Below are 15,026 nucleotides of genomic sequence, written 5' to 3'. Positions count from 1 at the left end.
AAAGGATAAGGGATACTATGAACAACTCTAGGCCCATAAATTTGGTGACCTAGATGAAATGTACCAATTCCTTGAAAGACACTATCTGCAAAAAGTCACACAAGAAGAAATATATGATCTGAATAGGCCTAAATCTATCTATTAAACAAATGGAATCAATAACTAATAACCTTCCAATACAGCACCAGGACCAGATAGGTTCACTGGTGAGTGCTAGTAGACATTTAAGGAAGAAATTATACCAATTCTCTACAATCTCTTTCAGAAGATACAAGTAGAAGGAATACTTTCTGACTCATGCTTTTAGAGGAGCATTATTTTAATACCAAAACAAGTTAAAGAACTTAGAAGAAAACTGCAGAGCCAAGAAAAGCTCAACATCACTGATCATTAGAGAAATGCAAATCAAAACCACAATGACATACCATCTCACGCCAGTCAGAATGGAAGTTATTGAAAAGTCAAGAAACAATAGATACTGGTGAGGCTGTGGATAAATAGGAATGTTTTTACACCGTTGGGATTGTGGCTCATGCCCTGAGGCTAGGAGTTTGAGACCAGCCTGTGCAACATAGCAAGCCCCTGTCTCTAGAAAAAAATTTAAAAATCAGCCTGTGTGGCGCACGCCTGTAGTCCTAGCTGCTTGGGAAACTGAGGTGGGAGGAACGCTTGATCCCAAGAGTCAAGCAAGAATGTAAATGTAAATTAGTTCAACCATTGTAGAAGACAGTGTGGCAATTCCTCAAGGATCTAGAACCAGGAATACCATTTAACCCAGCAATCCCATTACTAGGTATACACCCAAAGGAATATAAATCATTCCACCATAAAAACACATGCACACATGTTTATTGAAGCAATATTTACAGTAACAGAGACATGGAACCAACCCAAATGCCCATCAGTGATATAGACTGGATAAAGAAAATGTGGTATATATACATCATGGAATATGTGGCCATAAAAAGGAATGAGATCATGTCCTTCGCAGAGACATGGATGAAGCTGGAAGCCATCATCCTCTGCAAATACAGGAACAGAAAACCAAACACCACATGTTCTCACTTATACGTGGAGTTGAACAATGAGAACACATGGACACAGGGAGGGAAACAACACACACTGGGGTCTGTTGGAGGGTGGGGGTCAAGGGAAGGGAACCTAGATGACATAGGTCAATAGGTGCAGCAAACCACCATGGCACACATATATCTATGTAACAAACCTGCATATTCTGCACATGTACCCCAGAACTTAAAGTAAAATAAAAAAAATTTTTAAAAAGAAAATACTGAGAAGGAATAGCCAGGAATCATTATCTCCTGGATATTCAGCTGTGGTCTCTGAATCCATAGGATGAGAATTGGTTAAATTTAAAGAGCTGCCTACACTTACCGTCTAAATTCAACATTATTTGGGAAGCCAAAGCAGGAGGATGGCTTAAGCCCAGAAGTTCAAGGCTGCAGTGAGCTATGATCACAGCACTGCACTCCACTCTGGATGACAGCGTGAGACCCTGTCTCTAAAAAAAAAAATGGAGAAGGAAAAATAAAATTGACATTAAAAAAAAAAAACTACAGGGCCAGTCATGGCGGCTCATACCTATAATCCCAGCACTTTGGAAGGCCAAGGTGGGAGATTTGTTTGAGCCCAGGAGTTTGACACCAGTTTGGCAACATGAAAAAGCCCCATCTCTACAAAAAATACAAGAATTATCCAGGCATGGTGACATGTGCCTGTGGTGCCAGCTACTCAGGAGGCTGAGGTGAGAGGATCACTTGAGCCTGGGAGGTCAAGTCTGTAGTGAGCCATGATCATGCCACTGTGCCACTTCACTCAAACGTGGGCAACAGAACGAGACCTTGTCTGGAAAAAAAAAGAAAAACAGACAATATCACTCATGAAGATAGATGCAGAATTTTTCGGCCAAGTATCAGCAAATCAAATTCAATAATGTATAAAAAGAATTTTATAGCCAGGCATATGCCTGTAATCCAGCACTTTGGGAGGCTAAAGTGGGAGGATCACTTGAGGCTAGGAGTTTGAGACCAGCCTGTGCAACATAGCCAAGGCCCTGTCTGTCGAAAAAAATTTTTACATCAGCCTGGTGTGGCGCACACCTGTAGTCCTAGCTTCTTGGGAAGCTGAGGTGGGAGGATTGCTTGATCCCTGAAGATCGAGGCCGCAGTAAGCCATAGTCACACTTCTGCACTGCAGCCTGGGCAAGACTCTGTCTTTATTTCATACCAGGACCAACTGGAATATATCCTAGGTATGTAAGGCTGGTCCAACATTTGAAAGTCAATTAATGTAATCCATCATCTAAAGAGGAAAAATCATATGATCACATCAATAGATGCAAAAAAAAAAAAGCATTTGACAAAATCTAACACCCATTCATGTTAAAAAGCTTTCAGTAAGCTAGGAATAAAGAGGAATTTCCTCAACTTGATTTTTAAAAAATCTACGAAAAGCCTTCAGCTAACTTAACAGTGAAAAATTTAAAGCTTTCACACTAAGATCAAGGCAAGGATGTCTGTCACCACTGCTTCTCAACATTGTACTGGAAGTAGTAGCTAATGCAATAAGGCAAGAAAAGGAAATAAGGAAATAAAAGGTATACATATTGGGAGAGAAAAAAGAAAACTGTTTGTTCTCACAGATGACATGATCATATCTATAGAAAAATCAAAAGATCCACAAAAAACTCTCCTGGAGCTCATAAGCGATTATGGGGAAAGTTACAGGATAAAGGTTAATATATGATATTGCTTTTTTATATACCAGCAGTGAACAAGTAGAATTTGAAATTTAAAACATACCATTGATATTAGCAGCAAAAAAATGAAATACCTGGGTTTAAGTCTAACTAAATACATACAAAGTCTATATGAGGAAAACTACAAAACTCTGGTGAAAAAACTGAACCCAATAGAGAGATTTCACATTTATGAATAAGAAAAGTCAGTATTATCAAGATACCAGTTTTTCCCAACTTGATTTACAGATTCGTTGTCACCTGAATCAAAATCTCAGCAAGTTATTTTGTGCATACCAACAAACTGATTCTAAAGTTTATATGGCACACAGTTTCGGATACGGAAGGAATAAATTTTAAGGTCTCTTGCACAACAGATTGACTATATAATTAATAATTGTGTATTTCAGAATTGCTAAGAGAGTACATTTCAAATATTTTCACCACAGAAAATAAGTATTCAAGGCAATGGATGTGTTAGCTTGATTTAATCATTCTGTGTTGTATGCATATAATGTCACATTGTACCTCTTGAATATATACAATTACAATTTTTCAATTTACAATAAAAGTTAAGAAAAAGTTTATATGGAGAAGCAACAGACTAAGAATAGCCAACTCAATATTGAAAGAGAACAGTCAGAGGACTGACACTACTTCAAGACATACTATAAAGCTACAGTAATTAAGGCAGGGTGGTGTTGGCAAAAAAAAAAAACAAAACAGACAAATCAAGCAATGGAATAAAATAGAGAGCCCAGAAATAGAGCCATGTAAATATAAACTGATCTTTGATGAAGAAGAGGCAGGAAAATAGAACAAAGTCTTTTCAACAAATATTGCTGAAGCAACTGGACACCCGCATGCAGAAAAGGGAATCTAGACACAGACCTTAACATCCTGCACAAAAATTAATTCAAAATATACCTCAGACCTAAATGTAAAACACAAAACTATAAAAATTACAGAAGATAACATGTGAGAAAATCTAGATGATGTTGGGTTTGGCAGTGACTTTAGTTGCAGTACCAAAGGTGTAGTTTGTGAAAGAAAGGATTGAATAGCCAGACTTTATTCTCTTGACATTGTCTTTTGCAGAACAGAAATGTTTAATTGTAATAAAGAGAAAATATTTCCAAAACACATATCAGATAAGGGATTGTTATGTGAAATACATACAAAAATTCTTAAACTCAACAATAAAAAAAACAAGTCAATTTAAAAATGAGCCTGCCGGCTGAGGCAGGAGAATGGCGTGAATCCAGGAGGCAGAGCTTGCAGTGAGCCGAGATGGCACCACTGCACTCCAGCCTGGGTGACAGAGCAAGACTCTGTCTCCAAAAAAAAAAAAAAAAAGGAGCCTGCCGGGCACAGTCACTCATGCCTATAATCCCAGCACTTTGAGAGGCTGAGGCAGGTGGATCACCTGAGGTCAGGAGTTCCAGACCAGCCTGGCTGACATGGAGAAACCCTGTCTCTACTAAAAATACGAAAATTAGCCGGGCATGGTGGTGGGCGCTTGTAATTCCAGCCGCTCGGGAGGCTGAGGCAGGAGAATCACTTGAACCCAGGAGGCGGAGGTTGCAGTGAGCCAAGATCGCACCACTGCACTCCAGCCTCACCACAAGAGCAAAACCCTATCTCAAAAAAAAATCAAGAAATTAATAAACATGAGCCAAAGACTTTAGCATACACTTCACCAAAGAAGATACACAGATGGCAAATAAGCATATGACGAGATGTTTCACATCTTATGTCTTCAGGAAAATTCAAATTAGAATAGTGAAGTACCTGTACACACCTATTAGAATGGCCCAAATCCAGAACACTGATGACATTAAATACAGGTGAGGGAATGGGGCAGCAGAAACTCCGATTCATTGCTGGTGGGAATGCAAAATAGTATAGCTACTTTGGAAGACAGTACGGTGGTTTATTACAAAATTGAACATACTCTTACCATATGTTCCAGCAGTTACACTTCTTGGTATTTACATAGATAGGTTAAAAGCCTGTGTTCACATAGAAACCTGCACACAGGTGTTTATAGCAGCTTTACTCATAATAGTTAACACTTGGAAGCAACCAAGTTATCCTAATGTAGATGAACAGATAAAGTGGTATATCCAGACAATAGAATATTATTTAGCTCTAAAAAAGAAATGAGCTATCAAGTCATGAAGAGAAATGGAAGAATCTTAAAAGCACATGTCGCCTTTTTAGATTGGCTGATTGAATGCAGCCTATCTAAAAAATTTACATACCATATGTTTTCCATTCTGGAAAAGGCAGACAGTAGAAAGATCAGTGGTTGTTAGGGTTTGGGACAGGGAAGAGGGATGAAAAGGCAGAGCATAGAGGACTTTTAGGGCATTGAAACTACAAGCCTGGGCAGTGTAGTGAAACCCCATCTCTGCACAAATTAGCCAGGTATGGTGGTGCACACACCTGGTGGCATAATCCTAGCTACTTGGGAGGCTGAGATGGGAGGATCACTTGAGTCCAGGAGGTCGAGGCTGCAGTAAGCCGAGATCGCACCACTGCACTCCAGCCTGGGCGACAGAATAAGACCATCTCAAAAAACAAAACAAAGGAAACTACTCTGTATGATATTACCATACTCTGGATGACACTATGGATATTTGCATTGTACATTTTTTAAACCCGTAGAATGTACAACACCAAAAGTGAACCCTAATGTAAACTATTGACTCTTAGTGATAATGATGTATCAATGTAGATTCATCAGTTGTAAAGAAAAAAAATGTACCACTTTGGGAGAAGATGTTGATTGATAATGGAAGAGGCTGTGCATGTCAGAGGGCATAGGGTATATGAGAAATCTTTGTACCTTCCTCTCAAATTTTGCTGTGAACCTAAAACTATTCTAAAAATGTCTGTGAAGTCTGGGTGTAGGGGGCTCACGCCTGTAATTCTGGCACTTTGGGAGACCAAGGCGGGCAGATTGCTTGAGGTCGAGACCAGTCTGGCCAACATGGTGAAACTCCGTCTCTACTAAAAACACACAAAAAAACAGCTGGGTGTGGTGACTATTCAGGAGGCTGAGGCAGGGGAATTGCTTGAACCAGGGAGGTGGAGGTTGTAGTGAGCCAAAATTGCACCACTGCACTCCAGCCTGGGTGACAGAGCAAGGCTCTGTCTCAAAAAAAAAAAAAAAAAAAAAAAAAAAAAAGTCTGTGAAGAAAAAAAAAATACTCAGTGGGTTCAAGAGAAGAATAGAGATACTCTTCTCTTTCTATTCTTCTAAGAATAGAAATTACTCAACCTGAACAACACAGAGAAAATAGAAAAATGAACAGAACCTGAGAGACTTGTGGAACAATAGCAAAAGATCTAACATCTTTGTCCTAGTGCCAGAAGGAGAGGAGAAAGAGTGTGGGGCTGAAAAAGTATTCTAAGAAATATTGGCTAGAAATTTCCCAAACTTGGCAAAAGGCATAAACCTATACATTCAAGAAGCTGAAAAACCCCAAACATAAAACCCCCCAAAAATTCATGCCAATGCACATCATAATAAAACTTTAAAAGCTAAGAACAGAGAAAAAATCTTGAAAGCAACTAGAAAGAAACCACATTATTTACAGGGGAAAAATTATTTGACAAACGATGCCTCATTAGAAATCATGGAGTCCAGAGAAAGTAACACCGCATTTTTCAAATGCAAGAAATAATTTTGAACCCAGAGTTCTGTACCAAGCAAAAATATCTTTCAGGTATGGAGGTAAAATAGATACTCTCAGATAAAGTAAAACTAAGAATTTTTCATCAGCACACATACCCTGAAAGAATAGCTAAAAGAAGTTCTCCAAACAGAAGCTAGTAAAGAAGGAAACTGGGAACATTAGGAATGAAGGAAGAAGTAAAAAAGGTTAAACATAATAGGTGAATATAACAGATCATCCTTCTCTTGAGTTTTCCTAGTTATGTTTGACAGTTGTAGCACAAATCACAAAAAAAAAAATTCTTTGATGTGGTTCTCAGTGTATATAGAGGAGGTATTTCAGATAATTATAACGTGAAATGTTACTATTACAGGGAACTAGATGAATGGTATATGAGATCTCTGCATTATCTTTTACAAATGAATCTAAATATCTCAGAATTAAGTTGTTTTAAACAGTATAGGTAGATCAAAATGGAATTTTAAAAATGTTCAGGCAACCCACAGGAAGGCAGGAAAAATGAAATAGAAAATCAAACAGAAGGAAAAACAGAAAATAAATAATTACATCATAGGCTTAAGCCCTAACATATCATTACTATATTGATCATGCATGATCTAAATATACCAATTGAAAGACACTTTGACAGAATGGATTAAAAAAACACAACCCAACTACTGTTGGCAAACTCATTTCAAATGTAGTGATATAAGTTGGTGGAATGTAGACATATGAAAAGAGATAGGCCATACAAATAATAAAATAAGAGTGACTATATTAATGGTGGATAAGTAGACTTCAGAGAAAAGCAAATTTCCAAGAACAAAGAGGGATGTTACTTAATGATGAAAAGGTCAGTCCACCAAGTAGATACAGCAGTCTAAAATATGTATGTATCAGACATCAGACCTTCAGAATATATGAAGTGAAACTGTTAAAACTGAAAGGAGAAATGGACAAATTTAGAATTATAGTTGGAGACTTTGTACCCTCAATTGATAAAACTAAGCAGAAAATCAGAAAGAATATTGAAGAATCTAACACTGTCAATCAACAGGATCTAATTGACATTTATAAATTATTGTACCTAACAGTAGCAGAATGACCTTTTAAGCACCTGTGGAACATGCATCAAAATAGACAACGTCTTGGGCCATGAGATACATATCAACATATTTAGAGGAATTGAGGCCAGGCGCGGTGGCTCATGTCTGTAATCCCAGCACTTTGGGAGGCTGAGGCGGGCAGATCACGAGGTCAGGAGATTGAGACCATCCTGGCTAACACGGTGAAACCCTGTCTCTACTAAAAATATGAAAAATTAGCCGGGCATGGTGGTGGGCGCCTGTAGTCCCAGCTACTTGGGAGGCTGAGGCAGGAGAATGGTGTGAGCCCAGGAGGCGGAGCTTGCAGTGAGCCGAGATTGCACCACTGCACTCCAGCCTCGGTGACAGAGCGAGACTCTGTCTCATAAGTAAATAAATAAATAAATAGAAATCATACAGAATATGTTCTCTGACAACATGCAAACAGAAAAGTAAATCCTCCAAAGACACTTGGAAAGTAAGTAGGAGGCACAGGGCTTCCTTGAGGCTAGGAATTTGAGACCAGCCTGGGAAACATAGTGAGACCTTATCTCTGCAAAAAGTAAAGTAAATAATACATTTTGAAATAGTCATGAGATTTTAAAGGAAATAAATATATAACTAAAATGAAAAGGCAACATACCAAAATTTGAGGGACATGGGTAAAGCATTGCTAACAAGGAAGTTCATAGCACTAAATGTTTACATTAGAAAAGAGGGAGTGTTTCAGATCAATAATCTTAAGCTTTCAACCTTTTAAGAAACCAGAAAAAGAAAGGCTGGGTGCGGTGGCTCACGCCTGTAATCCTAGCACTTTGGGAGGCCGAGGCAGGTGGATTGCCTGAGTTCAGAAGTTCAAGACCAGCCTGGGCAACACAGTGAAATCCCCGCCTCTACTAAAATACAAAAAATTAGCCAGGCATGGCGGCATGCACCTGTAATCCCAGCTACTCGGGAGGCTGAGACAGGAGAATTGCTTGAACCTGGGAGATGGAGGTTGCAGTGAGCCAAGATCGTGCCCATTGCACTCCAGCCTGGGTGACAGAGCAAGACTCTGTCTCAAAAAAAAACAAAAAAAAAACACTGTCAAGATGAAAGGATAATTAATGAAACTACAACAAAAAGATGGTTGTTTGGAAAGATCGATTAAATTGACAAACCTTTATCAAGTCTGACAAAGGAAAAAGAAGCCATTAATTAACCACTATCAAGAATGAAATGGGTTATCACTACTGGCCCACAGGTTGTATCAAAAGTACAAACTGTTAAACACATGTAGTTCTAAATAGATCATTTAAATAGTCTTACAACAATTAAATTTAATTCATGGTTAGAAAGGAAATTTAAAAACCCAGATGGTTTCACTGGAGAATTCTAAAGATTTAAAGAACAGAAACTCCATACAATCTCTTCCAGAAAATAGAAATTGAGAGAATAATAATATGAGATTAATATTACCATGGTTCCAAGAGGAGACCAATATAATATGGAAAACACCCCACAGACCAGTGTCCATGATAATTGATGCAGATATCCTAAACAAAATATTAGCAAATGGAGTTCAATATTTAAAATGAATTATTGCACACAACTGAGAGGTGAATGTTCTCTTCCACCACTCTTATTCAACATAATACTGGAAGTTGTACCCAGTGCAAAAAGCCAAGGAGAGGAATTAGCAGGTATTCAGATTGGAAAAGAAGAAATAAAATTATCTCTATTTGAAGAGAACATGATGGTCTGCATGGAAAATCCTAAGGAATCTTAAAAAAAAAAAAGAAAGGAAAACTTGGAACTAGTAATAGTTCAGCAAGGTCACTGGATACAATGAAAACAGAAAAAAACAATTGTTCATTTGACTCATAAACGACCCAGGGGTTAGGGGTACTGATTCCGCCCCTGCCCCCTCCCCACTCCCCAAAACACACAGCTGAAAAATCTGTGTATAACTCACTCCCCCAGAACTTAACTTTTAATACAAATAGCCTACTGTTGACCTAAAGCCTTACTGATAATATGAACAGTTGATTAACACATAATTTTATATATGTATTATATGCTACTATACTTTTACAGTAGGTAAGGTAGAGAAAATGTTACTAAGAAAATCACAAGGAAGAGAAAATATGTTTACTGTTCCTTAAATGAAAGTGGATCACCATAAAGGTCTTCATCTTTATCATCTTCACATTGAGTAGGCTAAGGAAGAGGAGGAGTTGGTCATGCAGTCTTAAGGAGTAGCAGAGGTGGAAGAAAATCCAAGTATAAGTTGTCCCACTGTTCAAACCCATATTGTTCATGAGTCAACTATACCTTTAAATACTAGCAAAGAACACATGGAAATAAACAATTTTTAAAATACCATTTAAAGTAACTTTGAGCAGCTGGGCATGGTGGCTCACACCTGTAATCCCAGCACTTTGGGAGGCTGAAGCAGGTGAATCACCTGAGGTCAGGAGTTGGAGACCAGCCTGGCCAACTTGGCGAAACCCCATCTCTACTAAAAACAGAAAAAAAATTAGCTAGGTGTGGTGGTGGGTGCCTATAATCCCAGCTACTTGGGAGGCTGAGGCATGAGAATCCCTTGAACCCAGGACGGGGAAGTTGCAATGAGCTGAGCTCACGCCACTGCATTCCAGCCTGGGTGACAGAGCAAGATTTCATCTCAAAGTAAAATAAAAGATAATAACTTTAAAATGAAATACTTAGGTACAAATATAACAAAATGTGTAAGGTTTCTATGCTATAAACTATAAAATACTGATTTTTTTTTAAAAAGAAATCTAAATAAATGGAGAGATGTAGTGTGTTCATGGATTAAAAGACTCAACATAATGACATCAGTTCACCACAAATTTATCTGAAGGTTTATTGCAGTTCCTATCAAAATCCCAGCAAGATGTTCATAGGTAGGCAAGCTTATTCTGACACTTACCTGGGAAGGCAAAGAAACTAGAATAGCTAAAACAATTTAGAAATAGAAGAAAGTATATGGAAATACTCTATCCACTGTTAAGCCTTAGCATATAGCTGTAGTAAGAAAGACAGTGTGACCACAGGAATAGACACACAGATCTGTGGAACAGAATAAAGATTCCGAAAATAGACCCGTGCAAATATGCTCAATTGATTTTCTTCCCATTGATTTTTAACAAAGGTGCATTCAGTGGAGGAAAAATAGTCTTCATGAAATGTTGCTAGAGCAATTGGACATCCAGAGGCCAAAAAATTGAACTTCACCATAACCTCATGCAAAAAATAATTCTGAATGAACCTTGGGCTTAAATGTAAAATGTGAAGCTATAAAACGTCTAGAAGAAAACATGAGAGAACATCTTCAGGATCTCAGCTTGGATAAGGAGTTCTTAGACATGATACCAAAAACACAAACTATAAAAGAAAGAAGAAATTCTCTTTCATGAAAATCAGAAACTTTTGCTCTGCGAAAGACTCTGTTAGGAAGGTGAAAAGATAAGCTAGGAATGGGGAAAAAAGCATTTGCAGATCGTTTATCTGAGCAGGGACTTATATCTAGAACATATAAAGCACTTTCAAAGTTCAATAGGTAAAAAAAAAAAAAAAAAAAAAAAAAAAAAAAAGGCAATCCAGTTAGAAAACAAGAAAAAGACATGAATAGACTTTTCACCAGAGAGAATACACTGATGGCAAATGGGCTTATCGAAAGATGTTCAGCATCATAGCCATTAAGGAAATGCATATGAAAACCACAATGAGATGTAACTATATACTTGTTAGAATAGCTGAAAAAGAAAACAATAACAGTACCAAATGCCGGTGAGGATGGGAGACACCAGCTCACTCGTGTATTGCCATTAGGGAATGTAAGATAGCACAGCCACTCCAGAAAACAATTTGGCATCATCTTTAAAAACTAAACATGCAGCCATGCCCAGTGGCATGTGCTTGTAGTTCCAGCTACTCAGGAGGCCAAAGCAGGAGGATTGCTTGAGCCCAGGAGTTCAAGGCCATCCTGAGCAACATAGCAAGACCCAATCTTTAAAAAAATAAGTAAGCACACAGGCCAGGCACAGTGGCTCACGCCTGTATTCCCAACACTTTGGGAGGCCGAGGCAGGTGGATCACCTGAGGTTGGGAGATCAAGACCAGCCTGACCAACATGGAGAAACCGCATCTTGACTAAAAACAATACAAAAATTAGCCCGGCGTGGTGGCGCATGCCTGTAATCCTAGCTAGTCGTGAGGCTGAGGCAGGAGAATCATTTGAACCCGGGAGGCGGAGGTTGTGGTGAGCCAAGATCGTGCCATTGCACTCCAGCCTGGGCAACAAGAGTGAAACTCTGTCTCAAAAAATAAAATAAATAAGCATGCAACTGCTATATGATCCAGCCATCCTCCCCTTGGGCATTTTTCCCTGGCAAACAAAAAATGATGTTCACACAAAAACCTATACATGAATGTACACAGCAGCTTAATTTGTAATAACCAGAAACTGACAACCACCCAAATTTCTAATGAGTAAATGGTTAAACAAACTATGGCACATTCATACCATGGTATACTACTTAGCAATAAAAGGAAACAATCTACTCATACAACAACTTGGTTGAATCTCAGAGGCAGTATGCTAAGCAAAAAAAAAAAAACAACAATCTTTACAGGTCTCATACTACAAAATTTCATTTACAAACATTCTAGAAATGACAAAAGTATGCATACGGAGAAGAGAGTAATAATTTTCAGGATTTAGGGACAGGGTAGGAGAATGGGGGTGTGGGAGAGTTTCAGTATGAAAAAATATATAAAGGAGTGGCAGAAGGGATGTCTCTGGTGATAGAGCAGTTCTGTATCTTAGGGTGATTGTTACACAAATCTACATGCGATAAAATTGCATAGAACTATCATACAAGTGGATGTAAAACTGGTTGGTAAAGTCTTAATAAGGTCTGTGGCTTGTACCAACGTCATTTTCCTAGTTGTGATATTGGATTATAGTTACATGTTTCCACTGGAGGAAACTGGGTTAAGGGTACACAGGACCTCTGTGTACTGTTTTTGCAACTTCCTGTGAATCTAGATTCATTTCAAAATAAAAAGTTATACATCCACAAAATCATCATATGTTATAAAACTATCAAAATTTCTACATCATATGTTACGAAACTATCAAAATTTGTAATAATTATTACAAGTACTAAAATGAAAATCATTTTGGGGGTCAATAATAGAATTAAAAATGGGAATGAGGAATGAGTTGTTACTGAAATCAGCTGGTTATAGTGTTTTATATTGTTTTTGTCATTATGTTAACTTCTGTTAAGCTAAATTTAAGGGGCGAATTGTTAATTAGGTTCATTTATATGGAGAGTGCCTTAAACCGTCTGTATAGTCAATTTTCATTATTTGAGGATTCCATGTTTGTGAATTTCCTACTTGCTAAAATTCACAATCAACAGTCAGCAGTGCTTTTTTGTCTGAACTTGATACTCAGCAATGCTTTCACAGACATGCACGTAGGGGTCTAGAATTTGAGTCACCCAATGCATGCATTCTCATTTAAGGTCAAATGAGGCCATGCTCTGCCTTGTTGTTTCAGCTCTCATACTGCAATAAGTGTTCTTTTCCTAGTGATGGGGCTACGTTGTTGTATTAGTCCTGTTTTTTTTAATAAAAGAGAGATTTAATTGACTCTCAGTTCCCCATGGCTGAGGAGGCCTTAGGAAACTTACAATCATGGCAGAAGAGGGGAAGCAAACATGTTCTTCTTCACATGGAGTCAGGAGAAAGAAGAGCTTAGCAAGGAGGGAAAGGCCCCTTATAAGACCATCAGATCTCATAAGAACTCACTATCTCAAGAGTAGCATGGGAGTAACTGCCCCCATGATTCAGTTACCTCCCACTGGGTGCCTCCCATGACACATGAGATGATGGGAACTACAAGATGAGATCTGGGTAGGGACACAGCCAAACCATATCAATTGTTAACATTTTTGTTGGTGATTTCAGTACTTTAAATGGTCTCCAAGTGTAATGCTGAAGTGTGGTCTAGTGTTCCTAAGGTCAAGAAGGTTATGATATGCCTTACAGAGAAAACACATTTTAGGTAAGCTTCACTCAGGCCTGAGTTCAATGTTAATGTATTTCCAGGGAGAGGAGGAAGAAACTTGCCAATCTGTACATCAGGCCTCACCAAAAAGTGCTAAGGTAACATCTGTAGTGCATGATGAAACTCTGGGAAAGATAGAAAAGCAGCTAAATTTATAGATTCATGAGATTTTGTTATGGCTAATAAAAAAAAACATAGTGGGCAGCATTGTTGTGAAGCTAAAAGCCAGAGGAACTCAGGTCACATTACCCAGAGTCAGGAAAATGTTAAACCCTTCTTGGCTAGTGCTATTTGACTCAAACATTTCAAAAGGCAGTAGATGCAACATGAAAAATATTGAACTTGCAGGCAGATGGGTTCTGCAGATCAGGATGTTAAGGAAGAATTTTTTAAAATAACCAGCTAAATGTCACATAGGAAAATGGAAGAACAAGTTTTCAAAACTGATGAGATTGGCTTCTTTTATAAAGATGTTGGCAGAAGAATCTACATAATGCAGACGGCATTTTGGTGGTCAAAAATTTGACCAGGATCAGCGCAGTGGCTCTTGTCTGTAATCCCAGCATTTTGAGAGGCCAAGGTTGGAGAGGATCGCTTGAGCCCAGGAATTTGAGACCAGCTTGGACAACATAGCGACCCCATCTCTACAAAAAATAAAAGAAAAACTAGCTGGGCATGTTGGGCCTGTGCCTGTAGTCCCAGCTACACAGGAAGCTGAGGCAGGAGGATCGCTGGAGCCCAGGAGTTAGAGGTTACAGTGAGAAATGATCATACCACTACACTCCAGCCTGGGCTACAGAGGGAGATCCTGTCTCTAAGGAAAAAAAAAAAAAATTGACCAGATGCCCACAGTAACTTAACCCTTTCCTTTCCCCCAAGAACAGTAGTTTGTGACACAGTGTTTGTGACTCAATGTTGGTGGGAACTTTGTAGGATATAACTACCACAAATAACAGAGTCAATTGTATTTGCTCCTTGCTTTCCTCTGAGTTCACTTCCACAGGATTTTATCCTTTTATGCATCTATTTACTACAACAATGCTGGAGATGCTCACTGTCCTAAGAAAGTCTGTATCCTCTTTCACATGCCACTGTATCAGGCAACATCTTACACACATGTTCTTGCACTTCTGCAAATCAAAATAACCCAATCGTTTTCTAATGTGTAGATTGCCTTATCTTTACTTGGCAAATACTCGTGCACTAACAGTAGCTGCCAGGTTTATGTAATGATGTGCATTGTACAGTCAGAGTTGCAACATCTTAAGTTGAAAATTCTGGGACTGTCATATCTGTACGTGTCAACTTCTAAGAACTCTTAATAGGTATGTGGAGAAAATCATGGTTCATATTTTCACTTATATCAAGTATAGGAGGTCTATATTACTGTTGTAGAACCTTAAATATAAATTGTT

The 15,026-nt window shown here is 38.4% G+C and overlaps 1 protein-coding gene across 2 annotated transcripts in view; it reads left to right on the top strand.

The window, feature by feature from the left end:
• The window catches only part of TEX15 (testis expressed 15, meiosis and synapsis associated), an 87,368-nt gene that overhangs the window by 28,130 nt on the left and 44,212 nt on the right, over positions 1-15,026 (top strand). The window lies entirely within an intron of this gene.

Source organism: Nomascus leucogenys, chromosome 8, assembly GCF_006542625.1.
Source record: "Nomascus leucogenys isolate Asia chromosome 8, Asia_NLE_v1, whole genome shotgun sequence".
NCBI lineage: Eukaryota > Metazoa > Chordata > Mammalia > Primates > Hylobatidae > Nomascus > Nomascus leucogenys.
Note: the sequence above shows the minus strand (reverse complement) of the source record. Positions and strands in the feature narration are given on the sequence as shown.